At 45.2% G+C, this 17,326-nt stretch overlaps 1 long non-coding RNA gene across 1 annotated transcript in view; it reads right to left on the bottom strand.

Moving 5' to 3' along the window:
* Nucleotides 1–4,677: 4,677 nt before the first annotated feature.
* Nucleotides 4,678–17,326, bottom strand: part of LOC137376771 (uncharacterized) — a 43,835-nt gene continuing 31,186 nt past the window's right edge. The window contains exons 2-3 of the long non-coding RNA XR_010976296.1: nucleotides 5,085–5,157; nucleotides 4,678–4,854 (exon numbers count right to left, since the gene is read on the bottom strand). This is a non-coding gene — a long non-coding RNA (uncharacterized lncRNA). The remainder of the gene's footprint in view (nucleotides 4,855–5,084; nucleotides 5,158–17,326) is intronic.

Raw genomic sequence — 17,326 nt, 5'->3', positions numbered from 1 at the left:
TCTGCAACATTCAGTGGTGGCCAATTCTTTGCGCTGGAAGACCAGCAAGTTTCGGGCTGACCAAAGGGCGTCTTTCACCGAATTGATAGTCCTCCAGCAGCAGTTGATGTTTGTCTCGGTGTGCGTCCCTGGGAACAGCCCGTAGAGCACAGACTCCTGTGTTACAGAGCTGCTTGGGATGAACCTCGACAAAAACCACTGCATCTCTTTCCACACCTGCTTTGCGAAGACACATTCCAGGAGGAGGTGGGCGACCGTCTCTTCCCTGCCACAGCCACCGCGGGGGCATTGTGCGGAGGGGGCGAGACTTCGGGTGTGCATGAAGGATCTGACGGGGAGGGCCCTTCTCACCACCAGCCAAGCTACGTCTTGGTGCTTGCTTGAAAGTTCTGGTGATGAGGCATTCCGCCAAATGACTTTGACGGTCTGCTCGGGGAACCATCCGACAGGATCCACCGTCTCCTTTTCCCGTAGGGCCTTGAGGACATTCCGTGCAGACCACTGCCTGATGGACCGGTGGTCAAAGGTGTTTTCCCGCAGAAACTGCTCCACGAAAGATAGGTGGTACGGCACGGCCCAACTGCATGGAGCGTTCTGCGGCAATGTGCCCAGGCCCATTAAATTCTTTTTGAACCCAACTGATCTTCTTTCATTTTACCCATTAACAGATTTGCCCAGTTTACTGTGGACAATCTCTGTCTCATCCCATTGAAGTCAGCCTTACCTAAATCTGGAATCTTAGCAGCTGTTTTGCATTTCACCCTTTCAAATATTATATTGAACTCGATCATATTATGATCGCTATTAGATAAATGTTCACGCACTGTTAGGCTGTTAACTAAATCTTGCTCATTACTCATTAACAAATCTAATAAGGCCTGCCCCCTTGTTGCTTCCAGGACATTTGTTTCAGAAAACTATCTCAGACACACTCAAGAAATTCACTACCTTTCTGATATGTACTAGTCTGCTTATCCCAATCTATATGAAAGTTAAAATCCCCCATTAAAGCCACTCTGCTACATGTTTGTATAAGTTCAAAATTTATACAAGCTTCCACTTCACAGTTACTATCAGGGGGCCTGTACACAACTCCTGCTATAATCTAAAATCCTTTTCTATTTCTTCATGCTACCCACAAAGTCTCCACTGCCTGCTTACCTCTTGTTATACCCTCTCTTATCATTGAAATGATTTTGTCCTTAATCACTAAGGCTACTCCTCCCCCTCTACCATTTTTCCTATCTTTCCTGTAGACCTTATAACCTGGCATATTTAGTTCCCATTCCTGATTGTCTTGTAGCCATGTCTATCATATCATACCATTCAAGTTGAATTTGCGCCGGCAATTGAATCAATTTGTTCATTATACTTCGTGCATTTGTATAAAGAATGCTTATTTGCTCCACACACCATAACCTGTCATTCTGCTCTAATGTTTTATTCAGACATTTCCTATTTCTCTCTCCTGGTTTAATTGCTTTACATTTTTTAGTTCACAGAATCAAAGAATCACAGAATTGTTACAGCTCAGAAGGAGACCATTCGGCCCGTCATGGCTGCACTGGCTCTCCTTAAAAGCAATTTACCTAGTACCACTCTCCTGCCTTCTCCCTGTAGCCCTGCACTTTCTTCCTTTTCAGATAACAATCCAATTCCCTCTTGAATGCCTCGATTGAACCTGCCTCCATTACACTCTCAGGCAGTGCATTCCAAATCCTAACCACTCGCTGCGTAAAAAGGTTTTTCCTCATGTCACTACTGCTTCTTTTGCCTATTACCTTAAATCTGTGCCCTTTTGTTCTCGATTCTTCCACCAATGGGAAGTGTTTTTCCCTGTCTATTCTGTCCAGACCCCTAATTATTTTGCACACCTCTATCAAATCTCCCCTCAAACTTCTCTTCTCTAAGGAAAACATTCCTAACTTCTCCAATCTATCAACATAATGGAAATTCCTCATCTCTGGAGGCATTCTCACTGGAGGCATTTTCTGCACTCTCGCTAATGCCTTCACATCTTTCCTAGAGTAGCGCCCAGAACTGAACACAATACTCCAGTTGAGGCTGAACCAGTGTTTTATACAAGTTTAACATAACTTCCTTGTTTTTGTACTCTACGCCCCTACTTTCCCTTTACCTATATTGTCTAAAGCACAATTTCTTACTCTACTCTGTTCCGTTTTGTTTAGTTTCCAGTATTATCTATATTACCTTTTTCACCTGAGACCTCCCCCCACCCCCCCCCCCCACCCCAAATAACTAGTTTAAAGGCCTTGTGACAACCCTATTTATTCTGTCTGCTGGAACCCTGGTCCCAGTCCAGTTCAGGTGGAGCCCATCCCAATGGTACAGTAACTTTCTGTCACATTACTGGTGCCAGCGTCCATGAATTGAAAGCCCTCTTTCCCACACCATTCCTTTAGCCATGAGTTCAGCTCCCTAATCTGCTTGTCTCTACATCAATTTGCACATGACTCAGCTAATAATCTGAAGATTAAAGCCCTTGAGGTCCTTCCTTTAATTTAGCTCCTGGTTCCTGGTACTGTCCAAATAGGACCTCTTGCCTACTTTTTCCTATACTGTTGGTCCCAATATAGATTACCACAACTGGATCTTCACCCTCCTTCTCCAATATTCATTCAAGCCTGTTTGAGATGTGCCTCACCCTGGCACCAGGTAGGCAACAAATCATAATGGACTCTGGATCCCGCTTACAAAGGATGCTACCTGTCCCCCATAATTATTGAATTCCCTACAACTGCCACATTCCTGTCGCCCTCGTCCTCCACCAGCCCACTGCACTCCTGCACCACCTTCCCCCCCCCGCCACCCCGTCCCACCCTTTGGACAGCCTCCTGCTCCAAGGTGCCATGGTCCACATTCTGACTGCCCTTCCAACAGTCTTTATCCTTATCCTCACAGGTAGCAAATACAGTTCCTGTTGGATAGGATCAGCTTATCTGCTTCCCCACTCTTTATCTCTATCTTCCTTCTCCTCTAGTGGCTTCTGACTTGACCCTTTGCCACAGTTGCTGGTGCATCATGATCGCCCAGATGTGCAGCATGCAGCAAGTCAACAAGAAACTGGAGCACTGCTCACCCTCCTGTCCCTCTACTCTATCTCTCGTCCAGCAGCTGGTGCTGCTTTGCCTGACCCTTCCATTCCTCCTCCAGACCAAACAGGATCCCTAAGAAGATCCCCATAACCAAGAGTTCTGATGAAGGGTCATTGACCTGAAATGTTATCTCTGTTTCTCCCTCCATAGATGCTGCCAGACCTACTGAGTATTGACAGCATTTTCTGTTTTTTATTCCAAATTTCTAGCATCCACAGTATTTTACTTTTGACTCTTTATTCCTGTTCAACTGATCCCTCTTAGTCACTAATTGCAGCACTGGACAGCAAAATGGCGTGCAGCTTTTTTAATGAGTACTAGGAGCCAATTTAATTGGTCATCAGAGACATAATCATCCTTGTTGTAAATGTTCCTAGCATGCATTTAAACTCCTTTACCAAGAGGGCATCTTGCACTGAAGGCAGCTCAAGACCCCATTTTGGCTATCTCAGGGACTCTTTACCATCTAAAGTATCTGGGGAAAATCGCCCCCCACCCCCCTCAAAAGATTGGACACCTCCAAACTACTGCATAGATAAAAACAACTTGGGAGGAAGCCAGGTACCTTGGAACATTGGGAAACTAATGCTGACTTGTAAAGTATCCAATCGTATCAAAGGCTTTGAATATGTTCGAGGCAGTGACAAATAAATGTACATTGTGTCCAAGGGCTGAGTCCCAGACTGCATTTTGATAAAATAATTTTTAATTGGATTCAGGCAATCATTGGAACAACAAGCACAATGTCCACAGTTGCTGGACATTTTATTGGGCATTAGAATGCCTGGGCTATAATTCATCAAAATAAATACAATGCCAACAATACACAGGGATCTGGAAAATCACTCTAAGCAGCTCAGCAACTGCAGAAGGTCAGCCAGGACAAGGGGGGAATAATAAATACCTCAGCAATGGCAAAGGTGCAGCTGGGCCACCTAAAAAGCAAACGGGTCAATTTTCACCTAAAGTGGGTTTCAGTTGGGTGAGCATGAGCACAAAATGTACTCGTTGGCCTAAGTTTCAGGGCCAAGGTGGTTTAACTCCTGGGATTCAATTAAATACCAGCAGTTTACATCCCTTCCAGAATGGGCAAGAAGAGAGCGTAAAACAGCTGCCAGCAGGGAAAGACCGTGTGGTCGTTACCAGCCTTTAGGAGAGAAGCAGGAGAATCTGGAGAAAGGGTGGCTGTGAATTCCACTGCAGAGCCCAGAGGGGCACTCCTAACCATCCTGACCTTACAAAGAAAAGTTTTACATTTACCTTGGAGGGCTTCTTCTGTCTGCAGATCAGCTTCAGCCTGATGGGAAAGCTGTGGTGGAGTAACAGTACCAAATTCACTTAAATTCATGAGGTCCCAGCCTGCTTTAGGCAAGCTTCTCACTTGTCTGCAGTAGCCTACAGGTTAAAGTCCGAAATGGAGCAAAGGGTAGAGTTCTGAGCGGGTAAGTAACCTATGCATTTGCAACTTGCCACCTGCCCAGTTTTCACCAGGTGGGTAGGGTTAAAATTAACACCAAAGTTCATTTCAGCTAGAATTAAGGTAGTCAAAATATTGTGCTTCCTGTGCAAGGAAATAACTTTCCACATAATTTATGATAACTTTCCACACTATTAGACATTTATTGTGTTCTCAGATAAATACAATTCATTTCTTCTTAACTCAATATTTCATATCATGAATGATTGTTCCACACATTATGCTTTGGCTTGGTCTTTGCTGCAAGATTGATTACCTAATCTGAGGAGAAAGGAAACAGTGTTCAGGATTTTGACAGGGAATGCACAATTTCCCAGGACCACCATCCAAGGGCTAGCCACAGACCGGAGACACCCTGAGAATATCAACATATTTAATGGATTCTCCACATGGCTACTTCTTGGACAGGCCACATATTTTGTCTTGTGACTATGGTGCCTGAAGGAACATATCAACACCAGTGGCTAGAGTTGTCCTTTCAACATCCTTACCCAATAAGCATACATGAACTTGGGACTGTGCCAAGACGTCAGGGTACAGATAACAATCTTGCTGCAGTGACATCTAAAAGAAACAAAGTAACATGAGTGCCATGCATCACACTATGCCAACAAAAAGGGCACAGTTAGCCACACAGGTTGGCTAGCAAATCAATCTGCTCAATTGACCCACAGCCTCACAGGGATTTAAATTTCAGCTCTCTAAAGTTCACCCTGATAGGTTAAGATGCCCTCAAGAATCACTACTTCATTAATAGGCTGATCACGTGGACTATTTTTCCAGCCACAGCATCTCAAAATTTAACATCCAGTAATTTTTAGTATCATATAATAAAAAGCTATTGTGATGTCAACTACTATATTTCTTTATAAGTAAAATTCATTTGCATTTTATTATTTTCTGACTTTTCTACCACCTCTGTATTGAATCATTTTCTCTCAGTGTACGTAATCCTTTGGCAATTCATGTTTTAAACAAAGGAAATGTCTTCATCCCTGTATATGGCCCTGTGCCCAGCAATTTCCCTTTCTGTTCTGGCCAATGTGGCTGTCTTTTATCTTAAGTGTCCTGGTTTCCTTTTTTTAATTAAGCTATTTACCTTCCAAGCGATGCACACAGCTTCCAATTTTTCCCTAGTTTCTCCCATTAAAATGTCCTTTTGGGCTTTGCATGGCCATTGTCAAGGGAGTGGGTTTTCCTCACAAATCATTGCTATTCTGGCAGGAGAGGTACAGTGACAACTAATGAGAATAATCTTTCTGATTTTCCCAAAGGTTAGGACATGCCAAGCCTTTGCTCAGCATCTCCCAGTACAGCACAGGCCATATCAGGAATGGAGAAAATTGGGTTTTAACTGACATCTGCAATACTATATTCCAATATTTAGTGCGACTGCGCTGCTTCCATTGTCCCACATCCTTAATATAGGTGTCAGTGATGCTTATATAAAATAAAAATGTTGGAAATACTCAACAAGTCTGACAGCATCAGTGGAGAGAGAAACAGAGTTAACATTTCAGGTCAGTGATCCTTCGACAGAACTGAGAACTCTGACACAGTGTCACCGACCTAAAATGTTGGGCTCGACTTTATCTCGGCTCAGACTATACAGAAGCTCTTTCCTGAAAATTTCGAAGAGAATGGTTACCCAAAGAACGATCATTTGAAACTAAGCAACATAATGCTGACGGCATACGGTGGAACTGAGATTCGACAGCTGGGAACGAACCAAATCAGCGGAACGCACAAAAGAAAAGACATTAACTGTTTGTTTGTTTATTTATTTATTTATTTAGAGATACAGCACTGAAACAGGCCCTTCGGCCCACCGAGTCTGTGCCGGCCAACAACCACCCATTTATACTAATCCTACATTGATCCCATATTCCCTACCACATCCCCACCTTCCCTCAATTCTCCTCCCACCTACCTACACTAGGGGCAATTTACAATGGCCAATTTACCTATCAACCTGCAAGTCTTTGGCTGTGGGAGGAAACCGAAGCACCCGGCAGAAACCCATGCAGACACAGGGTATTCTACGTCACTGACCAGATGGTCCAGCTATCCTTGGGTACAGCAGTTGCTAAGAGCTGCAGCTGATCTCGGTAAACCATGAGATGAAGGAGGTATCAATGAAGGTTGAAGGCAGCACACCCATTGAAAAGCGCCCTCCAATCAGAAGCAAGGAAGATCTGGTCCAAATGTATCCAGAGAGCTTTAATGAGACGGTTGGCTGCTTTGAAGATTTTGAGTATCATGTCACCATTGACCCAGAGGAGAAACCAGTGATTCATCACCCACATAAAGTAACAACAGAGCTTAAAGCAGAGCTTGAAATAAATAAAGAAAGCTGGAAGAAAATAAAGTGATTGCCAGAGTCACAGAGCCTACAGATTAGGTAAATTCCATCGTGGTGAGAGAGAAGCCAAATGGACAGCTATAAATTTGCTGGGATCCCAAGGATCTTAATCAAGCAATAAAGAGTAATCACTAGCCTATTCCAACACTAGAAGAGATTATGCCAGCACTGGCAAGGGCAAAAGTTTTCAGCAAGCTTGATGCCAGAAATAGCTACTGGAACGTGACGCTTGACGAGGATTCTTTACTGTCGACAACATTCAACACATCCTTTGGACAATACCAATTCCTGCGTCTACCTTTTGGCCTTAAAAGTGAGCCAAGGTGTGTTCCAGTAAAAAATAGATGAGACATACAAGGAATTTAAAGGAGCAATTGGCTTGGCTGATGATGCCCAGATCTATGGTGTAGATGAGAAAGACCATGACTATTATCTACATGAAGCCATGGAGAGAACCAGGAAAGCTGGGATCAAGCTAAATGAAGACAAATGCATTATAAAGGTAACAGAATGCCAGTTCTTTGAAATGGTGTACACACCTGATTAAGTCAAACTAAGTCCTGAAAAAGTCACAGCTCTTTCTGAGATGGATGCTCCAAGAGGCAAGAAGTTTTCTTGGCTTCATCCAGTACATGAGCTCTTTCATACCTCACATGTCAGAGCACACAGCAAACCTACGAGAGCTGATGAGGTCAAAGTCACATGAGAGAAGTTTCAGTAAACTCAAAGAAGTAATATGCAAGGAGACAAGTCTGTCATATTTCAACAGAGCGAAACCTGTCACTCTGCAAGTAGATGTTTCTACAAAAAGACTGGTACAAGAAGGAAAACGTTTGCATCCAAAGCTCTAACATCAGCTGAGGTCAGATATGCCAAAACAGAAAGAGAGCTTTTGGCAGTGATGTATGAATGCGAGCAATTCCAGACATATCTCTATGGGAGCAAAATCATAGTGGAGAGTGATCATCATCCACTAGTACGGATCTGCAAGAAGAATCTGTGTAGAGCACCAGGAAGATTACAAAGGTTACTCTTGAGGCTTCAGTTATGATTTCATCTGAAATACAAGCCAGGAAGAGAAATGGTGCTAGTGGGCTGAATTTTTACAGCTCACCGCCGATGTGGGGCAGCTTCAAAAACAGCGCAGCGCACATGCGAGATGTGCGTCACTGAACTGCCGGAATATTTAGTGTGCGGCTCATTTACATGGAGGGAGTGGAATGCCCAACCCCGATGACGTAGAGGGGGCGAGCGCTCCATCCCCAGCAAAGCGTCCGCCTCCATTACGCAGGTGTGGTGCCATTTAAATTTTTAAAGGGACAGGTATTAAAAAATTAAAATGTTATTCAAAGTTCCAATCCCCTCTCCCACCCTCCAAAAGTCTAATCAGTTTATTAATTGCCCTCTCCCCAAAAAAAACCTTTCCTTCGATCCCGAACTTTCCCCCCTGAACTTTAGTAACTTTGACCTTCAACCCCTTCCCACCATCGCCTCAACCAATAGCAAGAACTTTCCCTGGCCAACCCCATGCACTGAAAACGTCACTCCTCCCTCCTTCCCACCAGTGTGCCGCCTCGGATCTCTGAACGGAGATCCGAAGGTGCGGGAGTTCCGGCAACTGGCCAGAATATTGGCATGGGACGGCTGTCACGACGAGGTAAGTAATTATGCATAAATTATATTGTATTTAAATATTTAAATTAAGTTGCAGTAGCCGAGTTGGGGGGGGGGGGGCGCCACGAGGCCTCGCCGCCACCAGTAATATGGGGCGGGACCTTCTGCCATCAAGTCCCATCGTGGGCCTCTCCCAGAGGTTTTTTCCGGGCCCCCCGCCATGACCCTCGATGTTGGGGAGCTGGTAAAATCCATCTATCTCACCTGTTGCCATAAGAGAAACATGAGATAAAAGATCGAGGTATAAAGATACATCACCTAGTGAATGTGGCGGTATCGACACTAATGCAGGGCACTTTGAAAAATTCAAGGTAATCAGTCAGAGTCAACATTGTTTTGTGAAAGGAAATCATGTTTAACCAATTTATTGGCGTTGTATGGATAAAGGGGAACCGGTGGATGCATGGTACTTAGATTTCCAGAAGGCATTTGATAAGGTGCCACATCAAAGGTTATTGCGGAAAATAAAAGCTCATGGTTAAGGGTAGAAGATTGGCTAACTAACAGGAAACACAGAGAAGTCATAAACGGGTCATTTTATGGTTGGCAAGATGTAACGAGTGGTATGCCACAGAGATCTGTGCTGGGGCCTCAACTTTTTACAATTTACATAAATGACTCGGATGAAGGAACCAAAGGTATGGTTGCTAAATTTGCTGATGACACAAAGATAGGTAGGAAAAAAAGTTGTGAAGAGGACATAAGGAGGCTACAAAGGGATGTAGATAGATTAAGTGAGTGGGCAAAGATCTGGCAAATGGAGTATAATGTGGAAAAATGTGAAATTGTCCATTTTGGCAGGAAGAACAAAAAAGAAGCATATTATCTAAATGGTGAGAGATTGCAGAGCTCTGACATGCAAAGGGATCTGGGTGTCCTCGTGCATGAATTGTAAAAGGTTAGAATGCAGATTCAGCAAATAATTAGGAAAGCTAATAGAATGTTATTGTTTATTGTGAGGGGAATTGAATACAAAAGTAGGGAGGTTATGTTTCATTTATACAGTGAGACCACATCTGGAGTACTGTGTACAGTATTGATCTCCTTATTTGAGGAAGGATGTAAATGTGTTGGAAGCAGTTCAGAGAAGGTTTGCTAGACTAATAACTGGAATGGGCAAGTTTTCTTATGAGGAAAGGTTGGACAGGCTACGCTTATATCTGCTGGAGTTTAGAAGAGTAAGAGGTGACCTGATTGAAACATATAAGATCCTTAGGGTCTTGACAGGATAGATGTGGACAGGATGTGGGAGAATTTAAAAATAAGGGGTTTCCCAGTTAAGACAGAGATGAGGAGAAACATTTTCTCTCAGAGGATTGTGAGTCTTAGGAACTCTCTTCCTCAAAAGGCAGTGGAAGCAGAGTCTTTGAATATTTTTAAGGCAGAGGTAGATGGATTCTTGATAAGCAAGGGGATGAAAGGTTATCAGGGGTAGGTGGGAATGTGGAGTTGAGGTTACAATCAGATCAGCCATGATCTTGTTGAACAGCGCAGCAGGCTCCAGTGCTGAACATTGTGCAATTATCAGCGAACAACCCCACTTCTGACCTTATGATTGAAGGAAGGTCATTGATGATGCAGCTGAAGATGGTTGGGCCTAGGACAATACCCTGAGGTACTCCTGCAGTGATGTCCTGGAGCTCAGATGATTGACCTCCAACAACCACAACCATCTTCCTTTGCTCTAGGTATGACTCCAACCAGCGGAGAGTTTTCCCCCGATTCCCATTGACTCCAGTTTTGCTAGAGCTCCTTGATGCCATACTCAGTCAAATGCTGCCTTGATGTCAAGGGCAGTCACTCTCACCTCACCTCTTGAGTTCAACTCTTTTGTCCATGTTTGAACCAAGATTGTAATGAGGTCAGGAGCTGAGTGGCCCTGGCGGAACCCAAACTGAGCGTCACAGCAGGTTATTGCTAAGCAAGTGCTGCTTGATAGCACTGTCGACGACACCTTCCATCACTTTATTGATGATTGAGAGTAGACTGATGGGGCAGTAATTGGCCGGGTTGGACTTGTCCTGCTTTTAGTGTACAGGACATACCTGGGCAATTTTCCACATTGCCCAGTAGATGCCAGTGTTGTAGCTGTACTGGAACAGCTTGGCTAGCAGTGCGGCAAGTTCTGGAGCACAGGTCTTCAGTGCTACTGCCGGAATGTTGTCAGGACCCATAGCCTTTGCAGTATCCAGTGCCTTCAGTCGTTTCTTGATATCACGTGGAGTGAATCAAATTGGCTGAAGTCTGGCATCTGTGAGTTTGGGGACTTCAGGAGGAGGCCGAGATGGATCATCAACACGGCACTTCTGGCTGAAGATTGTTGCAAATGCTTCAGCCTTATCTTTTGCACTGATGTGGTGGACTCCTCTATCATTCAAGAAGGGATACTTGTGGAGCCACCTCCTCCAGTTAGTATTTTAAAATTTATTATTCGTTTGTGGGATGGGGGCATTGCTGGCTAGGCCAGCATTTGTTGCCCATTCCTAATTTCCCTTGAACTGAGTGGCTTGCTAGGCCATTTCAGAGGGCATTTTAAAGTCAACCACATTGCTGTGGGTCTGGAGTCACATGGAGGCCAGACCAGGTAAGGACAACATATTCACCACCATTCATGCCTGGTTGTGACAGGACTGCAGAGCTTAGATGGGATCCATTGGTATGGGATTGCTTAGCTCTGTCTATCACATGCTGCTTACGCTGTTTGGCACGCAAGTAGTCCTGGGTTGTAGCTTCACCAGGTTGACACCTCATTTTGAGGTATGCCTGGTGCTGCTCCTGGCATGCCCTCCTGCACTCTTCATTAAACCAGGGTTGGTCTCCCAGCTTGATGGTAATGGTAGAGTGGGGGATATGCCGGGCCATGAGGTTACAGATTGTGGTTGAGTACAATTCTGCTGCTGCTGATGGCCCACAGCACCTCATGGATGCCCAGTTTTGCATTGCTAGATCTGTTTGAAATCTATCCCATTTAGCACGGTAGTAGCGTCACACAACACGATGGAGGGTATCCTCAATGTGAAGGCGGGACTTTGTCTCCACAAGGACTGTGCAGTGGTCACTCCTACACATACTATCATGGACAGCTACATCTGTGGCAGGCAGATCGGTGAGGACGAAGTCAAGTATGTTTTTCCCTCTTGTTGGTTTCCTCACTACCTGCCGCAGACCCAGTCTAGCAGCTATGTCCTTTAGGACTCAGCCAGCTCAGTCAGTACTGGTGCTACCCAGCCACTCTTGGTGATGGTCATTTAAATCCCCCACCCAGAGTACATTCTGTGCCCTTGCCACCCTCAGTGCTTCCTCCAAGTGCTGTTCAACATGGAGGAGTACTGATTCATCAGCTGAGGGAGAGCGGTAGGTGGTAATCAGCAGGAGGTTTCCTTGTCCATGTTTGGCCTGATGCCATAAGACTTCATGGGGTCTGGAGTCGATGTTAAGGACTCCCAGGGCAACTCCCTCTCGACTGTATACCATTGTGCGGCCATCTCCGCCAGTGGGACAGGACATACCCAGGGATGGTGATGGCAGTGTATGGGACATTGTCTGTCAGGTTTGATTCCGTGAGTATGACTATGTCAGGCTGTTGCTTGACCAGTCTGTGGGACAGCTCTCCCAACTTTGGGACAAGCCCCCAGATGTTAGTAAGAAGGACTTTGCAGGGTCGACAGGGCTGGGTTTGCCATTGTCGTTTCCGGTACCTAGGTCAATGCTGGGTGATTTTGTAGCGATTATATACAACTGAGTGGCTTGCTCGGCCATTTCAGAGGGCATTTAAGAGTCAAACACATTGCTGTGGGTCTGGAGTCACATGTAGGCCAGACTTGGTAAGGACAGCAGATTTCCTTCCCTAAAGGACATTAGTGAACCAAATGAGTTTTTACAACAATTGACAATTGTTTCATGGCCATCATTAGACTAGCTTTTAATTCCAGATTTATTAATTGAATTCAATTTTCACCATCTGCTGTGGTGGGATTTGAACCCATGTCCCCAGAGCAATACCCTGGGTTACTCGTCCAGTGACAATAATAAATCCAATAGGAAGTTCACTCTTTATCCGAAGAGTGGTTAGAATGTGAATCATGCTACCTCAAGGAGTAATTGAGGCATGTAACATAGATGCATTTAAAGGGAAGCTAGATCGCACATGAGGGAGAAAGGAATAGAAGGATATGCTGATAGGTTTAGTTTAGTTTAGAGATACAGCACTGAAACAGGCCCTTGGGCCCACCGTGTCTGTGCCGACCATCAACCACCCATTTAAACTAATCCTACAATAATTCCACATCCCCACCTGTCCCTATATTTCCCTACCACCTACCTACACGAGGGGCAATTTACAATGGCCAATTTACATATCAACCTGCAAGTCTTTGGCATGTGGGAGGAAACCGGAGCACCCGGAGGAAACCCACGCAGACACGGGGAGAACTTGCAAACTCCACACAGGCAGTATTCAGAATTGAACCCGGGTCGCTGGAGCTGTGAGGCTGCGGTGCTAACCACTGCGCCACTGTTGAGATGAAGTAAGATGGGACGAGACTCATTTGGGGTAAAAATGCCAGACTAGATAAGTTGGGCCAAATGACCTGTTCCTGCACTGTGGATTCTATGTAGCTCCATGTAATATGCAATTGCATCAATAGACGCATGGATCATACATGCTCCACTATCAGTTTATTGTTTTCTGAACATTCTTCATCCATGAGTGACTCGGCCTGTTGTTGCTAGCCTTCATTTCCTTATCTTCTCTAGATATTTATTACCGAGTACCTTATTCTCCTTTCCCCTTCTGGCTCTGCGACGTGTTGGCACTTGACCAGCAATTAAAATTCCAAACTTCATCTAACTCCTGGTCACCCTTACTCTCAGTGTCCAGAGACTGATTTAATCCCATTTATCCCTTACTAATAATACAACCTAATCCTTTACATAAATTCAACTATTCCTCCTGGTTTACTAACTTTTACGCCACTAACTATCTACAGGTCCACACAGTGTGATACCGACAGGTGAGAAATCATGCTCAATGCTTTTTGCAGAACTGCCAAAAGCAAGGTCACAAAGGTTACATGGATACAACAGAATCCAAAAGTACAGCCATTTATCCTGTCAGAAACAATGGGCAGGATTTTCCATTTGCAGTCGGCACCCTGACGTCAGGGTCAAATGCAGGTTCTGACCCTATACCTTGTTGGGAGCAATCACCTGACATCGATTTCTGCTGGATTGGCCAATTAGTGGCCAGAGGGCACACTTGCCATCCAATTAAGGACAGCAGGTAGGCTCTCGAAGCTGGAGGGCTAATAGGAGGCCCTCCAGCACTGAAGGAGCTGCAGTCTGCCATTGCAGGTAAGGGAGAGGGAGGACGCCCTCTCAGCACTTTTAACATAATTGAAATAAAAAATGACCACAGCTGCTGGATCACCATTGTGGAGGGGCAGGGTGGCCTGCGACTCGTAGGAGTGGCAGCTGCAGGGCATGGGGGATGCCTCAAAATGATCCTGGAGTGCTGGCCCTGGGGTCTGCCACCAGAAGGCCGCTTCCAAGCATCTGCTGTGCTCCCAATGCCGCAGGGAAAATTCCAGTCGGCCTCCGATCAATGGCCTTAATTGTCTTACCAAGCGAGCGGATAGCCGTTCGTCGCCCGATCTGGCCTCCAGGAAAGTGGCCGGGAGTTGGGACTGTGGAGGAGAACCGGAATGCCACCTGGTGTCAGGAAATTCCATGCCTGCCCGCCTCCTTTCCCACCCCCAATTGAGGCCAAAATCCTGACCAATGTCTGGCAAGCTCTAGAAACTCATCACTCAGCATGCCCTACTTTCTACATGCACGTCTCCTTCACTGAATGTTAAAGTAGGCGACAGAAAAACATGAGAGAATGTGGGAAGAAGGAAGAGAAATGCAACGTATTTCGATAGAGCTCCTCATGCACAAAAAGATGTCTCAGAATGCTTTATTTGATGGTGGAAAAAGAATAGACATCAAGCAGGAAGGAAAAAGCAAGATGTAGGGTTAAATGAAGATTGAAGAGATAGTTCTTTAGGAGGCCTTGGGAAGCTGAGCAGGAAGTGGCAAGACCTTTTCACCTATACTAAAGATCGCACCTTCACCTTGTACAGGTTTCCTGTTCTAAAGTACATTACCATCACCTGTGAGGTGGTGGCATAGAGTCATAGATTCATAGAGTTATACAGCACAGAATCAGGCCCTTCGGCCCACCGTGCCCACAAGCCTATCTATTCTAATCCCATTTTCCAGCACTTGGCCTGTAGCCTTGAATGCTATGGTGTTTCAAGTGCTCATCTAAATACCACTTAAATGTTGTGAGGGTTCCTGCCTCTACCACCCCTTCAGGCAGTGTGTTCCAGATTCCAAACGCCCTGTAGGTAAAAAAAAGTTTTCCTCAAATCCACTCCAAATCTCCTGCCCCTTACCTTAAATCTATGCCCCCTGGTTACTGACAACTCCGCTAAGGGAAAATGTTTCTTCCTATCTACCCTATCTATGCCCCTCATAATTTTGTATACCTCAATCAGGTCACCCCTCAGCCTTCTCTGCTCTAAGGAAAACAACCCCAGCCTATCCAGTCTCTCTTCATAGCTGAAATGCTCCAGCCCAGGCAACATCCTGGTGAATCTCCTCTGCACCCTCTCCAGTGCAATCATATCCTTCTGATAGTGTGGTGACAAGAACTATACACAATACTCCAGCTGCGGCCTAACTATCGTTTTATACAGCTTCATCATAACCTCCGTGCTCTTATATTCTATGCCTCGGCCAATAAAGGCAAGTATTCCATATGCTTTCTTAACCACTTTATCTACCTGTGCTGCTGCCTTCAGTGACCTATGGACACGTACACCAAGGTCCCTCTGACCTTCTGTACTTCCTATGGTCCTACCATCCATTGTATATTCCCTTGCCTTGTTAGTGCTCCCAAAATGCATCACCTCACACTTCTCAGGATTAAATTCCATTTGTAATCTAAGGCTTTTCTCCTCACTATTCACAACACCACCAATTTTCATGTCATCTGCAAACTTACTGATCATACCTCCTATATTCACGTCTAAATCATTTATGTGCACTAAAACAGCATGGGTGCCAGCAGTGATCCCTGCAATACACCACTGGTCACAGGCTTCCAATCGCAAAAACAACCCTTGACCATCACCCTCTGCCTCTTGCCACTAAGCCAATTTTGGATTCAATTTGCCAAATTGCCTTGGATCCCATGGGCTGTTACCTTCTTGACCAATCTCCCATGCAGGACCTTATCAAAAGCCTTACTTAAGTGTGGTAATGTCATTAGACTAGTAACCCAGAGCCCTGGGCTAATGCTCTGGAATTAAAAAGCTAATCTAATGGTGACCATGAAACCATTGTCAATTGTTGTAAAAACCCACCTGGTTCACTAATGTCCTTTAAGGAAGGAAATCTGCCGTTCTTACCTGGTCTGGCCTACCTGTGACACCAGACCCACAGCAATGTGGTTGACTCTTAATGCCCTCTGAAATGGCCTAGCAAGCCACTCAGTTTCTCAAGGGCAATTAGACCTTGCCAGTGACATCCACATCCTTGAACGAATAAAAAAAAATTACCATCAAGCCGGGGAACCAATCTTGGTTCAATGAAGAGTGCAGGATGGCATGCCAGGAGCAGCACCAGGCATACATCAAAATGAGGTGTCAACCTGGTGAAGCTACAACTCAGGACTACTTGCATGCCAAACAACGGAAGCAGCATGCAATAGACAGAGCTAATTGATCCCGCAACCAATGGATCAGATCTAAGCTCTGCGGTCCTGCCACATCCAGTTCTGAATGGTGGCGGACAATTAAACAACTAACATGAGGAGGAGGCTCCACAAATACCTCCATCTTCAATGATGGGAGAGTCCAGTAAATCAGTGCAAAAGACAAGGCTGAAGCATTTGCATCCATCTTCAGCCAGAAGTCCCGAGTGGATGATCCATCTCAGCCTCCTCCTGAGGTCCCCAGCATCACAGATGCCAGTTTTCAGCCAATCCAATTCGCTCCACGTGATATCAAGAAATGGCTGAAGACACTGGATACTGCAAAGGCTATGTGCCCTGACAATATTCCAGCAATAGTACTGAAGATTTGTGCTCCAGAACTAGCCACGCCTCGAGCCAAGCTGTTCCAGTTCAGTTAGAACACTGGCATCTACCCGGCAATATGGAAAATCGCCCAGCATATGTCTTGTGCACAAAAAGCAGGACAAATTTCACCTGGCCAATTACCGCCCTATCAGTCTGCTCTCGATTATCAGCAAAGTAATGGAAGGGGTCGTCGACAGTGCTATCAAGCAGCACTTGCTTAGCAATAACCTGCTCAGTGACGCTCAGTTTGGGTTCCGCCAGGACCACTCAGCTCCTGACCTCATTATAGCATTGGTTCAAACATGGACAAAAGAGTTGAACTCCAGAGGTGAGAGTGACCACCCTTGACATCAAGGCAGCATTTGACTGAAATAAAAACAAGAAATGCTGGAAATACTCAGCAGGTCTGGCAGCATCTGTGGAGAGAGAAACAGAGTTAACGTTTCGGGTCAGTGACCCTTCTTCAGAACTGTGGAGAGAGAAGCAGAGTTAACGTTTCGGGTCACTGACCCTTCTTCGGAACTATGGATTCCTTGTTTTTATTTCAGATTTCCAGCATCCGCAGTATTTTG

Source organism: Heterodontus francisci, chromosome 13 (assembly GCF_036365525.1).
Source record: "Heterodontus francisci isolate sHetFra1 chromosome 13, sHetFra1.hap1, whole genome shotgun sequence".
Lineage (NCBI taxonomy): Eukaryota > Metazoa > Chordata > Chondrichthyes > Heterodontiformes > Heterodontidae > Heterodontus > Heterodontus francisci.
Note: the sequence above shows the minus strand (reverse complement) of the source record. Positions and strands in the feature narration are given on the sequence as shown.